A 20,557-nucleotide genomic window follows, 5' to 3' on the forward strand; every position below is an offset into this window, starting at 1 on the left:
CCCCCACTTGCCATTAGGTAGCGCCGTGCAACTCGGTGTTGACTCCGCACCACCCCGGAAGTGACAAAGTGGAACTGCGAATAAGGACAGTTCATTTGTGTCCTTGCGTTCTGATGTGGATCCGGAGGTCCACTTCTGAATTCCTTGGTTGATGCAGCACAACCCTAAGTCATGTGATAACTGCGCCCTCGTGCACCCAAAAGATCAAGAAGCAAACACTGAATATAAGATCCTGCCTCCACTCCAAATCATGTTCCTTGACTCCAACAACTGTTCAACTTCACGTTCAAAGTCCTCTGGTGAGTCAAAGGCTACGTCCAAACGCAAGCACAAGAAAGTGAAGCAGGACTCGCTCCATCCCGCCACTCTGACTTCGAAGTGAAGATCCAAGAGCATCACAGTGTAAGATGCACTTCTTCGACGTCATTAGCCACTTAACCCCCTCCTCATTTGCTTCTGGTTTGCCCAGAGTTTCTCAGGCTGTCATCGACCCTTCAGCAAATCGAGGCCTTCAAAGAGGCCATGCGGAAAATGTTAGTGTGACTCCAGCTCTCAGGTGTGCTTTGGCTCCTATTTCCTCACCCAGAAACTGGACAGGGGCCTCAGGCCTGTCCTTAACTTTTGACCCTTGAATTCCTGCTGCGGAAAGACATATACAAAGTGCTCATTTTGATCCTTTCTGCCCTGGACCCAGGCAATTGGATGCTGTACTTGTGTTATAGGAGGCGTATTTTCATTCACTCTGTCCTTCAGTCCCACAGACGTTATCTGTGGTTCAAGATGGGCAGGAGCATGTTCAGTTTTCCGTTTTCCGTGCTCCTCTTCGGCTTCAGCAGCTCCCCTCGGGTGTTCACAAAAGTGATGGTGGTGATCGCTGCTCATTGTCGGAGGTTGGGCGTGTCGGTATTCTTGCAGGTCAACGGTTGGCTGTTGACGGTGGGTTTGCAGCAGCTCCAGATCACAACAGACACTTCTCATAGTTGTGGTTCACTACACACGAACAGAATTCCCACCTGATTCCTTTGCTTTCGTTCTTTGTGGCAACCCTGGACCCTGGAGAGTCGAGGGCTGTTCTGCCGGAGCTGCGAGTCTAGGACATTCGGGTTACGGTCCCAGTGTTTCAGGCTTGATCTTGGACCTTGCTGGGAGTGGCTTTGAGTCTCCTCGGCCTCTTAGCCTCATGTATCTGCCTCAACACAATGCCAGGTGCACATGCGTGCTCTGAAGTGAGGTTTGAAGATACGTTTGGCCCAGCATCAAGGCAGGGTTACTAACGCCATCCAGGGGCCTGATTCACAAAGGTTTACCTTTGCAAACCAGGCCCCAAGTCTAGGAGGAGACAGCTTGAGATTTGCAGTGGTGGTTGACTGGGTGCAGTGTGTCCCATGGCAGGCCTCTCTCCCTTCCCCACCTAGAGCTGATGGTGGCGACGGACGTGTCCCGGCTGGGGAGGTGGAGAGGACTCTGCTCTTGAGCTTTGCTCCACATCAGTCTGTAGGAGCAACCATTTGTCTGGCTCTGAGGGCCTTCCTGCTGTGCATCAAGGGGAGGATGGTGCAGGTTCTCACAGACAACACCACTGCTATGTGGTACTGCAACAAGCAGGGTGGATTAGTGTCCTGGGGCCTAGGCCAAGACTCTTTGCATCCCTGAAGGCAGGCATCTTCCTGATCACTAATCACCTGGTGAGATCCTTGAATGCCAGATTAGACAAACTGAGCAGATGTCTGGCCGATCAGAAGTGGCGTCTGCACCCAAGGAGGTGCAGGCTGCCTTCTGCCAGCGGAGAGAACTCTGCTAAACCTTTTTGCCACTGTTGAGAATCAGAAATGTCAACAATTCTGCATCTTGGAGGACTCGTTAAGCCATGCATCCTGGCTGGAATGCAACAATGGACTCCTGCACACCTTCCTGCATCTACTTCTCCTGTCCGGGTTATGAAGAAGATCAGTAATGGCCATGCCCAAGCCATCCTAGTGGCCTCAGATTGGACTAGGAGTGGTACTCAGAACTCCTGGGCGTTAGCATCTGTCCTCTGATCTGGCTGCACTTAGGGCTAGATGTACGACCCAGAGTTTTGAGACTCGCAATTTGCGACTCATTTGTGATTCGCAAATCACGAGTTGCAAAACCATATGTACAACAGTGTACTTCACACTGTTTGCGATTCCCAATGGGGCCGCAAATGATCCACCTCATTAATATTCATGAAGTAAGTTGCAATTTGCGACCCCCATTGGGAATGGCTGCACTCACAGGGATGGTGGCCTGCTGGGGACAGCAGACCACCATGTCTGTCACTGCTTTTAAATAAAGCAGTTTTTTATTAATGCAGCACTTTTTCTTTAAAGGAAAACGGGATGCTTTTTTTTTTTTTTATGAAAAGTTTTCTTTTCTTTTTTTCAGAGCATGCAGCGGTCCGTGGAACCACTACCTGCTCTGAATTGTTTTTTTCCACATCCATTCACAAAGGGGAAGAGGTCCAGTAGGGACCCCCTCCCGTTTGTGAATGGGTTAGCACCAATTTGAAAATGGTGCTGACTGCGATTGTTTTGTGACCGCATTCACGGTCACAAAACAATCAAACATCGCACTGCGACTCGCTACTAGGAAGGGAACGCCCCTTCCTCATTGCGACACGCAAACCTATTTTGGGATTTGGAAAATAGATTACTGAATTGCAAAATAGGGTCTGTACATCCCAAAATGCTTTTTTCTTGTTGCAAACTGCCCGATTCTGCGAATCGGCCATTTGCAACAAGAAAAAAGCTACTTACATGTGGCCCTTAGTGAGGAGTTTCCTCAAAGCCACTTGTTATGAAGAAGATGTCTTACCGTCGTCCTTCATCAAAGCTGTCTGTGGGGATGCACTTTGATGTTTACTCATCATTGTAATGCCTCCATCACTTAGGACATCTTATGAGAAGCTCCCTGGATTGGCCAGATCCGCCCCCTCCTAAAGAAACCTACCCTCGACCGTGATGGCCTCACCATGTACCGGCCATCGCTCACCTGACATTCATCTGCAAGAGCATTGAAAAGCCAGACTGTGGTCGACACCAAGCCCACATCGTTGGTCATCATCCCCCACACAGTGACCAGTCTGGCTTCAGATCATGCTGCAGGGCGGAGACTGCCAACTCACACATCGTGGACAATGACCACCCAACCACAGACGAAGGTGACCCTCTCCGCTTTATATTGCTGAACCTCTCAGACGCCTTTCACACAGTCAAGCATCCTGCCCTCACGCACCGAGTGGCACTGTGATTCACCCTTCACTGGTCCTCCTACCTGTCCAACAGCACTAGCTTGTCCACGTGGGCACCTCCAGGTCGCAAACCATCCCGATCAGTGGTGGACTTCCCCCGGGCTCCACTCTGTCTCCTGTCGTCTTCACCCTTCTCAGGGAGCGGCATGGTTCTCTACTCACAGATAAGAGCTTCAAGACTCACCAGGGTCTTCACAAAGCGTTACCGGCTGGAACGCAAGGCCCAGAGGCAAGGACACTTCGCCCCCTCAGTTCTGCAAGACGTTCTGGCCTGAGTCCACTCCGCAGAGCCTCTCCTTCGGTATCTATTCTAAGGTGAGGAATCTGCAGCTAGAAGCACCCACCAGAAGAACAAGGTATTTACCTTTGGTAAGACCTCCTGGGGGATGTGCTATCTACCGGCAGATTCCTCACTGCCCTCCTCCCTCTAACATCTAGGAAGGTCCAGAGTTAGTGTTCTGCACCATGTCCCCAACATTTGTTCACGTCCCACGTTCTAGGACTTGGAAAGTTTAAAGATAAGACACTGACGTCAGAGTGCAGAGACAGAACTTATATTTACCCATGCGCCCTCATTTCCAGGCTCTGTGGAGCCAGCGGGGCAGTACAGCGCCATCTAGTGGCACACAAGAGCACTGCTTCAAAAATCACAGGATCTAGTCTTGCGTCTGGGGGATAATCTAAAGTGAGGAATGTGCAATAAGACAGAGTATCGGACACTGGGTCTGTGACTGGCACTGGGTCTGTGACTGATACTGAATCTGTGACTGACACTGGCTCTGTGACTGATACTGGGTCTGTGACTGATACTGGGTCTGTGACTGACACTGGATCTGTGACTGACACTGGGTCTGTGACTGATACTGGGTCTGTGACTGGCACTGGGTCTGTGACTGACACTGGGTCTGTGAATGACACTGGATCTGTGACTGACACTGGGTCTGTGACTGATACTGGGTCTGTGACTGACACTGGATCTGTGACTGACACTGGGTCTGTGATTGACACTGGATCTGTGACTGACACTGGGTCTGTGACTGATACTGGGTCTGTGACTGACACTGGATCTGTGACTGATACTGAATCTGTGACTGATACTGGGTCTGTGACTAACACTGGATCGGTGACTGACACTGGGTCTGTGACTGACACTGGCTCTGTGACTGATACTGGGTCTGTGACTGACACTGGGTCGGTGACTGATACTGGATCGGTGACTGACACTGGGTCTGTGACTAATACTGGGTCTGTGACTGACACTGGGTCTGTGACTGACACTGGATCTGTGACTGACACTGGATCGGTGACTGACACTGGGTCTGTGACTAATACTGGGTCTGTGACTGACACTGGGTCTGTGACTGACACTGGATCTGTGACTGACACTGGGTTGGTGACTAATACTGGGTCTGTGACTGACACTGGGTCTGTGACTGACACTGGGTCTGTGACTGATACTGGATCGGTGACTGACACTGGGTCTGTGACTAATACTGGGTCTGTGACTGACACTGGGTCTGTGACTGACACTGGATCTGTGACTGACACTGGGTCTGTGACTGACACTGGATCTGTGACTGATACTGGGTCTGTGACTGGCACTGGATTTGTGACTGACACTGGGTCTGTGACTGATATTGGATTGGTGACTGACACTGGGTCTGTGACTGACACTGGGTCTGTGACTGATACTGCATCGGTGACTGACACTGGGTCTGTGACTGACACTGGCTCTGTGACTGATACTGGGTCTGTGACTGACACTGGGTCTGTGACTGACACTGGGTTGGGACTGACACTGTGTCTGTGACTGATACTGGATCTGTGACTGACACTGGATCTGTGACTGACACTGGGTCTGTGACTGATCCTGTTTCTCTGACTGACCCTGGTTCTGCGACTGACCCTGGTTCTGCGACTGACACTGGGTCTGTGACTGATCCTGTTTCTCTGACTGACCCTGGTTCTGCGACTGACCCTGGTTCTGCGACTGACACTGGGTCTGTGACTGATACTGGTTCTGTGACTGACCCTGGTTCTGTGACTGACACTGGTTCTGTGACTGATCCTGTTTCTCTGACTGACCCTGGTTCTGTGACTGACACTGGGTCTGTGACTGATACTGGGTCTGTGACTGATACTGGTTCTGTGACTGACACTGGATCTGTTACTGATACTGGGTCTGTGACTGACACCGGGTCTGTGACTGACCCTGGTTCTGCGACTGACACTGGGTCTGTGACTGATACTGGTTCTGTGACTGGCACTGGTTCTCTGATTGACACTGGGTCTGTGACTGATACTGGTTCTGTGACTGACACTGGTTCTGTGACTGATACTGGGTCTGTGACTGATACTGGGTCTGTGACTGACACCGGGTCTGTGACTGACCCTGGTTCTGCGACTGACACTGGGTCTGTGACTGATACTGGTTCTGTGACTGGCACTGTTTCTCTGACTGACCCTGGTTCTGTGACTGACACTGGGTCTGTGACTGATACTGGGTCTGTGACTGATACTGGTTCTGTGACTGACACTGGATCTGTTACTGATACTGGGTCTGTGACTGACACCGGGTCTGTGACTGACCCTGGTTCTGCGACTGACACTGGGTCTGTGACTGATACTGGTTCTGTGACTGGCACTGGTTCTCTGATTGACACTGGGTCTGTGACTGATACTGGTTCTGTGACTGACCCTGGTTCTGTGACTGACACTGGTTCTGTGACTGATCCTGTTTCTCTGACTGACCCTGGTTCTGTGACTGACACTGGGTCTGTGACTGATACTGGGTCTGTGACTGATACTGGTTCTGTGACTGACACTGGATCTGTTACTGATACTGGGTCTGTGACTGACACCGGGTCTGTGACTGACCCTGGTTCTGCGACTGACACTGGGTCTGTGACTGATACTGGTTCTGTGACTGGCACTGGTTCTCTGATTGACACTGGGTCTGTGACTGATACTGGTTCTGTGACTGACACTGGTTCTGCGATTGACACTGGGTCTGTGACTGATCCTGGTTCTGTGACTGGCACTGGTTCTCTGATTGACACTGGGTCTGTGACTGATACTGGGTCTGTGACTGATACTGGTTCTGTGACTGACACTGGTTCTCCTGTTGACGCGGGTTCTCTGCCTGGGATGGGTTCCTACGAAAGGCAGTGCTTAATTTGTAAATAAAAATGTGCCGGTGCCCAAATCCCTCCTCTGAAACTTGCGGCCGCTGCATTTAAATGTCCGAGCACAAACTACTGAGGGAGCGTAATCCTGAAGCCATCTCCGGCCTCTTCAATCCATATAAAGCCACTCCCTGCCCCTTCAGCTCACTCCTGCAGCTTTCTGCTTTCTACCTTTGTGACGCGTTTTCGTTTTTCTCTTCCTCCGTCTTTCCCATATGTGTTATTTTGCTCGCAGTAAATGCTTGAGGCAGAAGAGCAAGCCCCGGGCCTCAAAAATAAGTGCCGGTGCTCAGCACCGGAAACAACAAGCACAAATTAAGCACTGGTTAATACCTTGACGCATTGTACGCCATCCATCCGAGGGACAGCCGGCTCAGTGGTCACCTCTGTACCGTGACCTGAACCCCATCGCGGCGGTTTGGTGAACAGTCACTCTCTGTTTCGATGCTAGTTGAGCAAACTTTTCAAATGTTTTTTTTCAGAAACAAATTCCCAAAGCAGTTTATTTCTGAAAAAAAGTCTAATGCCCCTGGGAGATCTTTTCCAGCATCTGGGGCGGTCATTATTTTTTTCTGCTCCTCACCACTAGGTTTTTCCTGAAGATGACGGACAGGATATACAAACATCACACCGCCCCCCTGAATAACAAAGGCAATGCAATGCAATGCCCTTCCTCTGATGGCCCCCCTCTGTCCTAAATGATGATGATTCCGGGGTGAAAGCCTGCTCAGAGCTCCCCTGTCTCAAGTGCAGGGGGAGTTTATTTCACTCAGAAGGACCCGGAAAGGAGAAAGATCGCTCCCCTGTTCTTGCCCTAAAGACTCTCGGAACCTTTGTTAAGGCCGGATTCGAGGCCCGGAGACTCCTAGCAGGGCAGTAGACACGGACTCTGCAGGACAGGCCGCAGGGCTCAGTGTTGTGTAAAGCACGGGACGTCAGCAGGAATTCTTGACCAGCATCCAGTGCACAGAATGCAGGTGCCTAGAAGCCCTGATTCTCCCAGGCAGGTTCACTTAGTCACCCCGCAGCATTCTGGACACCGGAAGCCTATGGACAACACAGTCCGGAAGTCCAAGATACTAAGGGGCACATTTAAGAAAAGTGGCTGCATCCAATGTAGCGCCACTCTTCATGCGCCCCATAGCGCCCCATTAACCCACCATGTGTGCGCCAAATTAAAGATACGACGCACCATGGCGGCATTTAGGGAACTAGCGTCAAAAATGTTGATGCTAGCTTGGCGCTTTGCAGGATTAGCGTCCAAACTTTTCACACTAATCCTGCAAAGCCCATGGAGGCCCATTGTAAATAATGGTGCGCCTCCTTGTAACGCCTGCTCTGAGCAGGTGTTAAAATGGCTCAAAGAAATCTCTTAGGGGAGCGCCCCCCTTGCATACATTATGTCTGCGCAGGCATAATGTGGCGCAAGGGGTTACAAAGTGGCGCATTGCATGCACTGCTCCACTTTGTAAATCTGGTGTGGCGATTTTTCCTTGGGCCATTTTAGCATTAAAAAAATTATGCAAACTTGGCACAATGAGGCGCTACGCCCTCTTAAATCCGGGCCAAAGTGTTGCACACTACAAGCGGGAAGTAATGAGCACATGGGCAATAGTTTTTCTGGCTGGGAAGGTAAAAAAATCAGGATTTTTTTCAGGGCCTGCAAAAGCCCAGAACACATTCCAACCACCGAACTAATCTGCGGTTGGAAAGTTAACTTAACTCCTACGCTCTTGGCCACCTCCGTGTGCGAACCTGTGTCAGTCAGAGGAGAGAGCCAGTAAGGGAGAGAGATCCACCTCAGACCAAAGCTGAGGCGCTTTTAGGGGGTCATTCTGACCCTGGCGGTCATGGACCGCCAGGGCCAACGACCGCGGGAGCACCGCCAACAGGCTGGCGGTGCTCCCATGGGCATTCTGACCGCGGCGGTACAGCCGCGGTCAGAAACGGGAAACCGGCGGTGTCCCGCCGGTTTCCCGCTGCCCAAGGGAATCCTCCATGGCGGTGCTGCAAGCAGCGCCGCCATGGGGATTCCGACCCCCTTCCCGCCAGCCTGGTTCTGGCGGTTTTGACCGCCAGAACCTGGCTGGCTGTAACGGGTGTCGTGGGGCCCCTGGAGGCCCCTGCAGTGCCCATGCCAATGGCATGGGCACTGCAGGGGCCCCCTAACAGGGCCCCACCAAGATTTTCAGTGTCTGCCAAGCAGACACTGAAAATCGCGACGGGTGCAACTGCACCCGTCGCACCCCTTCCACTCCGCCGCCTCCATTCGGAGCCGGCATCCTCATGGAAGGGGGTTTCCCGCTGGGCTGGTGGGCGGCCTTCTGGCGGTCGCCCGCCAGCCCAGCGGGAAACTCAGAATTACCGCGGCGGTCTTTTGACCGCGCAGTGGTATTCTGGCGGCTGGACTTTGGCGGGCGGCCTCCGCCGCCCGTCAAGGTCAGAATGACCCCCTTAGTCTCAGGGGGAGGAGGTTCCATCTCATTGTGACTTTGGATGAACTCTCCTTCAGTTGTTTGATGGGGGCTCTTTAGAGGCTCTTTCCCAGATGGGTCCCGCGCTTTGCCTGGTTCTCTCTCCCTGGTGGGAGATACCCATGCGTGGAAGGATCCTCCCCTCAGTCTCCACTAATGAGCCGTGTAGCAGTGGTGGGTGTTTCTGGTTCGTGACCTGGGCCATGGGTCCGCCAGCCTTGGAGTAGATCATTGGGATTATACACTGTTGGCGTCACGGGTGATGGACATGATGGAATCTTCTCTTCCTCCCTGATCTTGTCCCTTTGCTGAGACAAGATCAGAGACTCAGTACTTGTCCCGGTGGGAAAAGGGTTCCTTGTCTGTGTGAGGACCCTTTGTCACAAATATTCAATTTATAGGAAAGTATTGGATGTCTTCAGGGAGCGCCTTTTGTCCTCGGACCACTACACTGAGGCCATCCAAGCTGCCCCCAAGACCGGGGTGGGGGGTCTTCCCGTTTCAGCAGGTGTGGGCATCACCGGACCCCTGAACAGGACGTGCAGGTACGTGGGTACGTGAATGACACCATTTATTCATTATATTGTCAACTGAACACATATATCTGTTCATCAATCACTGAATTGATCCAAGATGCTTTTCTCGGAAGCCCTGGGCTTTTTGGACTTCTCGCTCCTTCGTCGGGGAAGATTCAACACTTGCAGGAACCTGAAACTCTAAAGTGATGAAGAATTCTTAGTGCCAAGGATTTTGAAGAACAAATAAAAGTCTGACTGATGCGGTCGGGCCCATTTCTGAGGTAATGGTGAAGAACACCCCTTAAAGGTACATATATGACAAACAACCCAACGCTCCTGGATGTGCGCGTCACCGTTCAGAGGGTGGAGCACAGACGCCTCTAAGCGGGATGAAGGCACCGGGCTATGTGCAGTGCTGAAGCCGTGAGACACCTGGGCACCTGGGGAGTAACAGCTCACTGGGTCTGGACGGATATGTTTTCTGCATGAACATGCAGGGTCCCCGTGGCCTGAGCAGAAGGTGTAGCTTCAGCCAGAAAAGTTGCCCCTTAATGCAAAACTCACCATTTCTGTAACCACCACCCACGCCTTCATGTGACGCGTTGCATGGGGGTTGCTGCGCTCTGTACGCACCATTCATGTGCTGCGCAGCCCATCACACGCAGCCGCACGTCTGGTCGCCCTAAGGAGAGGTTCCCTCCGGCGCCGGAGCCTGAGGCCCAGAGATCCATTTGCCCATCTCTTAAAATGGCTCATGATTCTGCCTATGAACCAGAAAGAGCCATGAATTCGGGGTACCCTCAGTGCTTGTGTGTGGCATGGAGGTGCCCAACAGGGAACAGCCCTTGTCCTGCCGCTGAAGCCGCACTATCAGTAGAAACCCACCCCATGGACCTCCCACAACGTTAAATAAATAAATCCATAAATAATTAAATAAATCCATAAATAATGAAATAAACACATAAATAAGGGCCTGACGTGCGGACCAAGGATGCACGACTAGTGCAGATTAGTTTGCGAACAGGGATGTAATTTGAGGTACAACCTGTGCTAATAGGTCACATCACAAGTGGTTCATTTGCACAAGGTCGCAGGCTCGGTTATTAGGCATTTCACAATGTGCAACCCTCTGTGGTGGGCTGTAAGTGCAGGACGGAAGCCTGCAAGGGACAGCTCACCTCTGTCTCTGCCTTTGCTGTCCCAGGCAGTAAGAAGCTTTTTAATGCGCCCCATGTTAGTTAAAGGGACTGGGGGAGGCACTGGGCGGAGGGTGCCCCCATCGCCCCAACACAGACCCCCAGGGAAGCTGGTCCGTGGGGACCGCTTGCCCTTCACAAGTCACTTACCCCCCCACCAAGGAGTTCAAGAACTCCTCAGTGGGGTCTGCGACCCCAAGCACCACAGACCACTCACACATACAACTTCTCTGGTTTACGAACACGAAAGGGCTTTGAACCAAAGCTCCTGCAGGAGCAGAACACCGGCTCTGATTAACAAAAGGAAAGTTAGGCCAAAAGTCTGACTTAGACCAAGGGCCAGATTTACAACCTTTTGTTTCACAATTCACAATCTGCAATCCGTTTGTAAATCACAAATTGTGAATCGCAAAACAAAATGTACAAAAGTATTAAGTACAATGTGATTCCTAATGACCAACCTCCCAGGGATGGTGGCCTGCTGGGGACAGCACACCACCATGTCTGTGATTACTTTTTAAATAAAGCAGTTTTTTTTTAAATGCAGCCTTTTTTCCTTAAAGGACAACAGGATGCATGTCAAACAAAAAAATGAAAAGATTTCTTTTCATTTTTTCAGAGTAGGCAGTGGTCCTTTCGCTTCTATTCACAAAGGGGAAGGAGTGGTAGCTGCAATTGTTTTGCAACCACATTCACAATCACAAAAGAATCATACATGGGCCTGCGAGTCGCAATTAGGAACGGACGCCTTTGGAATGCCCTTTCCCAATTGTGACTTGCAAATCGTTTTTGCGATTCAGTAAATAGATTTCAGAATCACAAAACTGGGTTTGTATATTGGGAAATGCCTTTTTCTTGTCGCAAACAGCCCGATTCTGTGAAAAAAAAGAAAAGAAAAAAATCTCTGTACATCCGGTCCCAAAAGTCTAACTTTAGCACTAGAAAAGTCACACCAACAGTCTAACTTAGAGGAAAAGTCTAACTTTACCAATAGTAAAGTTAAACTTTTGATTCAACTTTACCTTACCGTAGTAAAGTTAGGAGCATATTTACAGGAAGCTGCGTCACTTTTTTGATGCCCTGGCTGCAGACCCGCATCTACAAGGCCAGGCAACGTCACTCTACGTGACTGTTCTTGTACCATGAGCGTAGCTGTGGGTGTTCCCATGCAGCTGCCATGGATTGTGACGCTGCCCCAGATTTACAAGAACGTGTAAACCTGGGAATGCGTCAAAAGCCTGCGCCTCTCCAGGGAAGCTGTAACAAAAAGAAATATCTTTATTTCTGCTCGCATTCTGCAGCACACATAGGAAGGGAAGAACGCCTCCATGGATTGTTTTTATGCAGGAAGGTTTTCTTTCTGGCACAAAAGCAATCCTGCATGCAACGCAGACACACTTGCACTGTGGAACAAGGCGCCTGCATTGGTGCTAGGCAGCCCATTGTGCGCTAGCGCAGCGGCAAGGGCCAGGAATACACCATATTGCTTGCTGCCCTGCCCCCCAAAAATTGTAAATATGCCCCAGACTTTGGGTTTAAGTTAGTCTTTTGGTCTAACTTTACCTTTGTGAATTGGGCCCACAGCATTTTAAACCAGATTCAACATCTCCCCCTGGTGGACGCTAGAAGTACTGCAACTATTTAAACACCTTTCATGCTTCGGGGGGGGGGGGCAGGTTGCTAAACATGAAGAATTATTGCCAAAGCATAGATATTTGTATTTCTTGGAACGGCACATACTGGTTAATAACATCTGACAAGATACATGCATTTTAATGATCGACATTCTGCACAACGCCGTGTATAAGATGCATTATTCCGCCATTGATTAGATCAATGTTTTACATGTACAGTCGCATGCAGTGCCACTTTGTGTATCAATCAAGTACTGTGTGTGTCATCAGAGAACAGATCAATCATTCATATTATAGCATAATAAAAATAAAGAAAAAAATCAGCTAGCCAGTTCTGATGTAATATATCTGCCAGCCGTGAAGGTGTGCGACTACGTTAACTCTTAGGTAACAGACTTTCTGGGTCATCCGCGGGATGAATAGAGGGAGGTCCTAGAAATCGAATTCCATTAATTCAGCACGTTGACTGGTGTGTAGATTGGGGCGGTGTTAACTCATATTATCTAATACCACATTCGTTGCCGTTTTGTGTCTGGTTATGTGGGCGTGGTCGTCATTATATATTATATACTGACATAAAATAATAAGGAAAGAGATCCAGCTATCCCCTATTAGTGAAGTGTAGGCAGTGCCTAGAAGCCAGGCTCTCTAGCGGTAGCTGTGGATGAGCAGCCAAGGCTTATCTAGGACACATGCAAAGCTCATGCAATACCACTGTAGTCACACAGCACTTACACACATGACAGAACCACACAGTGTTAAAAAATAAAGGCACTTTATTATGGTAACACAAATACTAAAATACTGTATAGGCAATACCCCAAATGGAGGCAAGAAAACACACTATTATGTACACATTGGTAGTCAGTGATTAACATAAAAGGCAATAGAAAACAGTGAAAGCAATAGACTTTACGGAAGGCCTAGGGGGGACCAAACCAAATACTAAGTAAGGGGAATGTGAAAGTCGGGCCCCCACCCAAGGAAGTAGAAATAGTAGAGGAGAGCTGGAGGAACTAGGAAACCCAAAAGGTAAGTACCAGAGTGCACCCCTGCGACCAGGAGAAGAGAGGTAAGTATCTGGTCCTCCCCAAACCTACCACAAGGACTTCAGAAGAGGATTGTGCAGGACCCAGAAAAGACTACAAGAAACCAAAGGTGGATCCTGGAAGAGGAAGACCTGGAAAGGAAGGGGAGCAAGTCCAGTTCACTTTGGACTGTCCGTTCGTGACAGTAGCCACTTCCCACTTGCCTGTGGATGCAGGACCATGTCGACGGTGAACAAAGACAGTCAGCAGTGCAGCACCGGAGCAGCTGAAGAGTTCCTGAAGTGATGCAGTCGACGTCCCATGCCGGAAGAAGGATTGCAATCAGTCAGTGGTGTGGAAAAACCACCAACAAGCCTCGACAAAGGCAAATCTCGTGGAAGAAGAAATGCAGGGCTGCCGGGGACCAGCAAGGTCCAGGGGGACTCAACCCATGGAGGGGAATCCCGGGTGACCCTCAGCAGTGAGGAGAGTCGCAGGAAGAGGAGGAGGCAGCCCCCACAGGCGACCCACAGCAGCACACCTTGGAAGGAGCCCCACGTCGCCGGAGCAGCACGCAGAGGGCTGTACGTCATAGGGAAGAGTGCCGGTGGCTGCGGCTACACGGAGCTGGAAGATCCCTTGGAGGAGATGCCAACAAGCCTTAATGGCTTCAAGAGATGCGGTGTACCTGGGTACTGCATGAAGAGGCAAGGACTTACCATCTCCAAAGTTGGACAGCTGGCAGAGAGGACTAAGGAGACTACTCCAGACCAGCACCTGTGATGCGGGATCCACGCAGCTCCGGAGAAGAGAGGATCCACGCAGCCGCTCATCGTTGCAGCCGGTGCCTGCGGATGAAGGGGAGCGACTCCTTCACTCATAGGGAGATTCCTACTTGCTTCCCATGCAGTCTGAAAACGTGTCACCCTCAGAGGAGGCACAGCCGGGAAAATGTTGCAGTTGCTGGAAGGAGCTATGGAAACAATGTTGCAAAGCAGAGTCGGGCTGGAGTTGCAGATTGCCGGTTCCTGGAGGGTCCAGTTGCAGTTCTAGTTGCCAGAAGGTGAAGTAAACGGTGCAGAGGAATCCTGGTGGAAACTTGCATGTCGAATCTGAGGACCCACCCAAGAGGGAGACCCTAAAAAGCCCAGAAAGGGTAATTGGTCACCTAGCAGGGTGACCACCTATCAGGAGGGGGCTGGGCCGTCACCTGCCTGACCGGGCCTCTCAGATGCTCCCAGAGGCCACTTCCCACCTTGGATTTGAGATGGCAGAACCAAGGGACCCGCTGGATGAGCTCTGGGCAGCACCCCTGGGGTGGAGATGGACAGGGGAGTGGTCTCTCCCCTTTCCATTGTCCAGTTTCTCGTCAGAGCAGGGACTGAAGGTCCCTGGACTGGTCAAATAGGTTTATGTAAGGAGGGCACCAAATGTGCCCTTCAAAGCATACCAGGCTACTCCCCCAAAGCCATGTAACACCAATTTCCAAAGGGAGAGGGTGCTACCCCCCTCTCCCAGAGGGAATCCTTTGTTCTGCCTTCCTGGGCCTGACCTGGTCAAGCAGCAGAAGGGCAGAAACCCATCTGTAAGATAGCAGCAGCACAGGCGGCCTGGGAAAACCCTGCAAACTGGTTGGAGGAAAGCTGGGGGTCCTCAAAGGAGCCCCCAGAGTGCATGGAATGATACAATAAATATTGGCATCAGTATTGGGGTATGATTCCGACATGTTTGATACCAAACATGCCAGGTTCGGAGTTACCATTGTGTAGTTGGACACAGAAAAGTGACTTGTGTCCAGTACATGGGTAAAATGGCTTCCCCGCACTTACGAAGTCCAGGAAAATGGAACTGGAGTTCGTGGGAGCACCTCTACTCATGCAGGGGTGCCCTCACACACAGGTACCTGCACACTGCCCTCTGGGCTAGGAGGGCCTACCATAGGGGTGGCTTACAGTGACCTGGTGCAGTGACCTGTAGTGAAAGTCTGCATGCACCTTTTCACGAATGCAGGTTGCAATGGCAGGCCTGTAGGCACGTTTTACATGGGCTCCCATGGGTGGCACAATACATGCTGCAGTCCATGGGGAACCCCTGGTGCACCAATGCCCTGGGCACCTGGGTACCATATACTAGGGACTTATATGGGGGCACCAATATTCCAAATATGGGGTGTGTGAAGTCACAACAACCCAATTTAGATGGAGAGAGCACAGTCACTGGGGTCCTGATTAGCAGGATCCCAATGAACACAATCAAAACACAAAGATAAACAGGCAAAAGGAAGGGGTACCCTTGGCAAAAAGAGGGTATTTTCCTACACTGTCCAGGCTGCTGTGTGTCTCTGGCCCCGTGGGGGCCTTGTGCTGTCCTGGCTGTTGTGTGTCCTTGGCCCGGTGGGGGCGTGTGCTGTCCTTGCTGCTGTGTGTCTCTGGCCCTGAGGGGGCGTGTGCTGTCCTGGCTGCTGTGTGTCCCTGGCCTGGTGGGGGCCTTGTGCTGTCCACACTACTGGGTCTCTGGCCCCTCGTGGGGGCCTTGTGCTGTCCTGGCTGCTGTGTGTCCTTGGCCCAGTGGGGGCCTTGTGCTGTCCACACTGCTGGGTCCCTGGCCTCGTGGGGGCCTTGTGCTGTCCTGGCTGCTGTGTCTCCTGGGCCCGGTGAGGGGCCTTGTGCTGTCCACACTGCTGGGTCCCTGGCCTCGTGGGGGCTTTGTGCTGTCCAGGCTGCTGTGTGTCTCTGGCCCATTGGGGGCTTTGTGCTGTCCAGGCTGCTGTGTGTCTCTGGCCCAGTAGGGGCGTGTGCTGTCCAGGCTGCTGTGTGTCACTGGCCTGGTGGGGGCCTTGTGCTGTCCTGGCTGCTGTGTGTCATTGGCCCGGTGGGGACCTTGTGCTGTCCTGGCTGCAGTGTGTCCTTGGCCCGGTGGGGGCCTTGTGCTGTCCAGGCTGCTGGTGCCTTGCCCGGTGGGGCCTTGTGCTGTCCAGGCTGCTGTGTGTCCCTGGCCCAGTGGGGGCCTAGTGCTGTCCACACTGCTGGGTCCTTGGCCTCGTGGGGGCCTTGTGCTGTCCTGGCTGGCTGGTGCCCGGTGGGGGCCTTGTGCTGTCCAGGCTGGCTGGTGCCTGGCCCGTGGGGGCCTTGTGCTGTCCTGGCTGCTGTGTGTCCTTGGCCCGGTGGGGGCGTGTGCTGTCCTGGCTGCTGTGTGTCCCTGGCCCGGTGGGGGCCTTGTGCTGTCCTGGCTGCTGTGTGTCCTTGGCCCGGTGGGGGCGTGCGCTGTCCAGGCTGCTGTGTGTCCTTGGCCCAGTGGGGGGGCTTGTGCTGTCCTGGCTGCTGTGTGTCCTGGGCCCGGTGGGGGCCTTGTGCTGTCCTGGCTGCTGTGCGTCCCTGGCCCGGTGGGGGCCTTGTGCTGTCCAGTGGCCCGGTGGGGGCCTGGTGCTGTCCTGGCTGCTGGGTGTCCTGGGCCCGGTGTGGGCCTTGTGCTGTCCACACTGCTGGGTCCCTGGCCCAGTGGAGGCATGTGCTGTCTTGGCTGCTGTGTGTCCCTGGCCTAGTGGGGGCCTTGTGCTGTCCTGGCTGCTGTGTGTCCTTGGCCCGGTGGGGGGCTTGTGCTGTCCACACTGCTGGGTCCCTGGCCTCGTGGGGGCCTTGTGCTGTCCTGGCTGCTGTGTGTCTCTGGCCCAGTGGGGGCTTGTGCTGTCCTGGCTGCTGTGTGTCCCTGGCCTGGTGGGAGCCTTGTGCTGTCCACACTGCTGGGTCTCTGGCCTCGTGGGGGCCTTGTGCTGTCCTGGCTGCTGTGTGTCCCTGGCCTCGTGGGGGTCTTGTGCTGTACTGGATGCTGGATGTCCCTGGCCCGGTGGGGGCCTTGTGCTGTCCTGGCTGGCTGGTGCCTGGCCCGGTGGGGGCGTGTGTTGTCCAGGCTGCTGTGTGTCACTGGCCTGGTGGGGGCCTCATGCTGTCCAGGCTGCTGTGTGTCTCTGGTCTGGTGGGGGGCTTGTGCTGTCCTGGCTGCTGTGTGTCCCTGGCCCGGTGGGGGCCTTGTGCTGTCCTGGCTGCTATGTGTCTTTGGCCCGGTGGGGGCCTTGTGCTGTCTAAGCTGCTGGGTGCCCGGTGGGGGCCTTGTGCTGTCCAGGCTGCTGTGTGTCACTGGCCTGGTGGGGGCCTCGTGCTGTCCAGGCTGCTGTGTGTCACTGGCCCGGTAGGGGTCTTGTGCTGTCCTGCCTGCTTTGTGTCACTGGCCCAGTGGGGGCCTTGTGCTGTCCAGCCTGTTGGGTGCCCAGTGGGGGCCTTGTGCTGTCCTGGCTGCTGTGTGTCACTGGCCCGGTGGGGGCCTTGTGCTGTCTAGGCTGCTGGGTGTACCTTGCCCTGTGGGGGCCTTGTGCTGTCCAGGCTGCTGGGTGCCCAGTGGGGGCCTTGTGCTGTCCTGGCTGCTGTGTGTCTCTGGCCCTATGGGGGCGTGTGCTGTGCTGGCTGCTGTGTGTCCCTGGCCTGGGGTGGCCTTGTGCTGTCCACACTGCTGGGTCTCTGGCCTCGTGGGGGCCTTGTGCTGTCCTTGCTGCTGTGTGTCCTTGGTCCAGTGGGGGCCTTGTGCTGTCCACACTGCTGGGTCCCTGGCCTCGTGGGGTCCTTGTGCTGTCCTGGCTGCTGTGTGTCCTGGGCCTGGTGAGGGGCCTTGTGCTGTCCACACTGCTGGTGCCCTGGCCTCGTGGGGGCCTTGTGCTGTTCAGGCTGCTGTGTGTCTCTGGCCCGGTGGGGGCATGTGCTGTCCAGGCTGCTGTGTGTCTCTGGCCCAGTGGGGGCCTTGTGCTGTCCTGGCTGCGGTGTGTCCTTGGCCCGGTGGGGACCTTGTGCTGTCCTGGCTGCAGTGTGTCCTTGGCCCGGTGGGGGCCTTGTGCTGTCCAGGCTGCTGGTGCCTGGCCTGGTGGGGCCTTGTGCTGTCCAGGCTGCTGTGTGTCCCTGGCCCGGTGGGGGCCTGGTGCTGTCCTGGCTGCTGGGTGTCCTGGGCCCGGTGTGGGCCTTGTGCTGTCCACACTGCTGGGTCCCTGGCCCAGTGGAGGCATGTGCTGTCTTGGCTGCTGTGTGTCCCTGGCCTAGTGGGGGCCTTGTGCTGTCCTGGCTGCTGTGTGTCCTTGGCCCGGTGGGGGGCTTGTGCTGTCCACACTGCTGGGTCCCTGGCCTCGTGGGGGCCTTGTGCTGTCCTGGCTGCTGTGTGTCTCTGGCCCAGTGGGGGCTTGTGCTGTCCTGGCTGCTGTGTGTCCCTGGCCTGGTGGGAGCCTTGTGCTGTCCACACTGCTGGGTCTCTGGCCTCGTGGGGGCCTTGTGCTGTCCTGGCTGCTGTGTGTCCCTGGCCTCGTGGGGGTCTTGTGCTGTACTGGATGCTGGATGTCCCTGGCCCGGTGGGGGCCTTGTGCTGTCCTGGCTGGCTGGTGCCTGGCCCGGTGGGGGCGTGTGTTGTCCAGGCTGCTGTGTGTCACTGGCCTGGTGGGGGCCTCATGCTGTCCAGGCTGCTGTGTGTCCCTGGTCTGGTGGGGGGCTTGTGCTGTCCTGGCTGCTGTGTGTCCCTGGCCCGGTGGGGGCCTTGTGCTGTCCTGGCTGCTATGTGTCTTTGGCCCGGTGGGGGCCTTGTGCTGTCTAAGCTTCTGGGTGCCCGGTGGGGGCCTTGTGCTGTCCAGGCTGCTGTGTGTCACTGGCCTGGTGGGGGCCTCGTGCTGTCCAGGCTGCTGTGTGTCACTGGCCCGGTAGGGGTCTTGTGCTGTCCAGGCTGCTGGGTGTCCCTGGCCCGGTGGGGGCCTTGTGCTGTCCAGGCTGCTGGGTGTCCCTGGCCCGGTGGGGGCCTTGTGCTGTCCAGGCTGCTGTGTGTCACTGGCCCGGTAGGGGTCTTGTGCTGTCCAGGCTGCTGGGTGTCCCTGGCCCGGTGGGGGCCTTGTGCTGTCCAGCCTGTTGGGTGCCCAGTGGGGGCCTTGTGCTGTCCTGGCTGCTGTGTGTCACTGGCCCGGTGGGGGCCTTGTGCTGTCTAGGCTGCTGGGTGTCCCTGGCCCTGTGGGGGCCTTGTGCTGTCCAGGCTGCTGGGTGCCCAGTGGGGGCCTTGTGCTGTCCTGGCTGCTGTGTGTCTCTGGCCCTATGGGGGCATGTGCTGTCTTGGCTGCTGTGTGTCCCTGGCCTGGGGGGGCCTTGTGCTGTCCACACTGCTGGGTCTCTGGCCTTGTGGGGGCCTTGTGCTGTCCTGGCTGCTGTGTGTCCTTGGTCCAGTGGGGGCCTTGTGCTGTCCACACTGCTGGGTCCCTGGCCTCGTGGGGTCCTTGTGCTGTCCTGGCTGCTGTGTGTCCTGGGCCTGGTGAGGGGCCTTGTGCTGTCCACACTGCTGGTGCCCTGGCCTCGTGGGGGCCTTGTGCTGTCCAGGCTGCTGTGTGTCTCTGGCCCAGTGGGGGCGTGTGCTGTCCAGGCTGCTGTGTGTCACTGGCCTGGTGGGGGCCTTGTGCTGTCCTAGCTGCTGTGTGTCTTTGGCCCGGTGGGGGCCTTGTGCTGTCTAAGCTGCTGGGTGCCCGGTGGGGGCCTTGTGCTGTCCAGGCTGCTGTGTGTCCCTGGCCCGGTGGGGGCCTTGTGCTGTCCTAGCTGCTGTGTGTCCTTGGCCCGGTGGGGGCCTTGTGCTGTCTAAGCTGCTGGGTGCCCGGTGGGGGCCTTGTGCTGTCCAGGCTGCTGGGTGTCCCTGGCCCGGTGGGGCCCTTGTGCTGTCCTGGCTGCTGTGTGTCACTGGCCCGGTGGGGGCTTTGTGCTGTCCAGGCTGCTGGGTGTCCATGGCCCGGTGGGGGCCTTGTGCTGTCCAGGCTGCTGTGTGTCACTGGCCCGGTGGGGGCCTTGTGCTGTCCAGGCTGCTGGGTACTTGGCATCTCATACTTTGCACCTGCAGGATTCTCCTGCACTTCATTAACATGTTCACACCTGCCGACTCCGTTCTCTGACTAGATACCAGTCTCTGCCTTTCCACAGGGATGGGGGGACTGGATGTCCAGAGATCAGGAGTCAGGGACAAGCCTTGTGGGAAGTCAAGCGGGAAAGAAAGAACCTCAAAACTCCTGGAAGATTCTATGCTAAAATGTATGGTTTTGGTGAACTCTTTGAAAACACTGGTACACCCCTCATTCAATGGGGATGTATTCTTATAGCGCCTCCTGCGTCCAGCTGGCTAGCAGCGCCCAGCCATTGTAGGAACTCTTCCTCTATAGGTGAGTGTTTGGAGACCGAGCGCCCACTTACAGATTAGGAG

At 54.5% G+C, this 20,557-nt stretch overlaps 1 protein-coding gene across 1 annotated transcript in view; it reads left to right on the forward strand.

The window, feature by feature from the left end:
• DOK1 (docking protein 1) overlaps positions 1-20,557 on the forward strand; it is a 426,327-nt gene that overhangs the window by 253,108 nt on the left and 152,662 nt on the right. The gene's annotated exons all lie outside the window — the stretch shown is intronic.

This window comes from Pleurodeles waltl, chromosome 1_1, assembly GCF_031143425.1.
Source record: "Pleurodeles waltl isolate 20211129_DDA chromosome 1_1, aPleWal1.hap1.20221129, whole genome shotgun sequence".
NCBI classification, from domain to species: Eukaryota; Metazoa; Chordata; class Amphibia; order Caudata; family Salamandridae; genus Pleurodeles; species Pleurodeles waltl.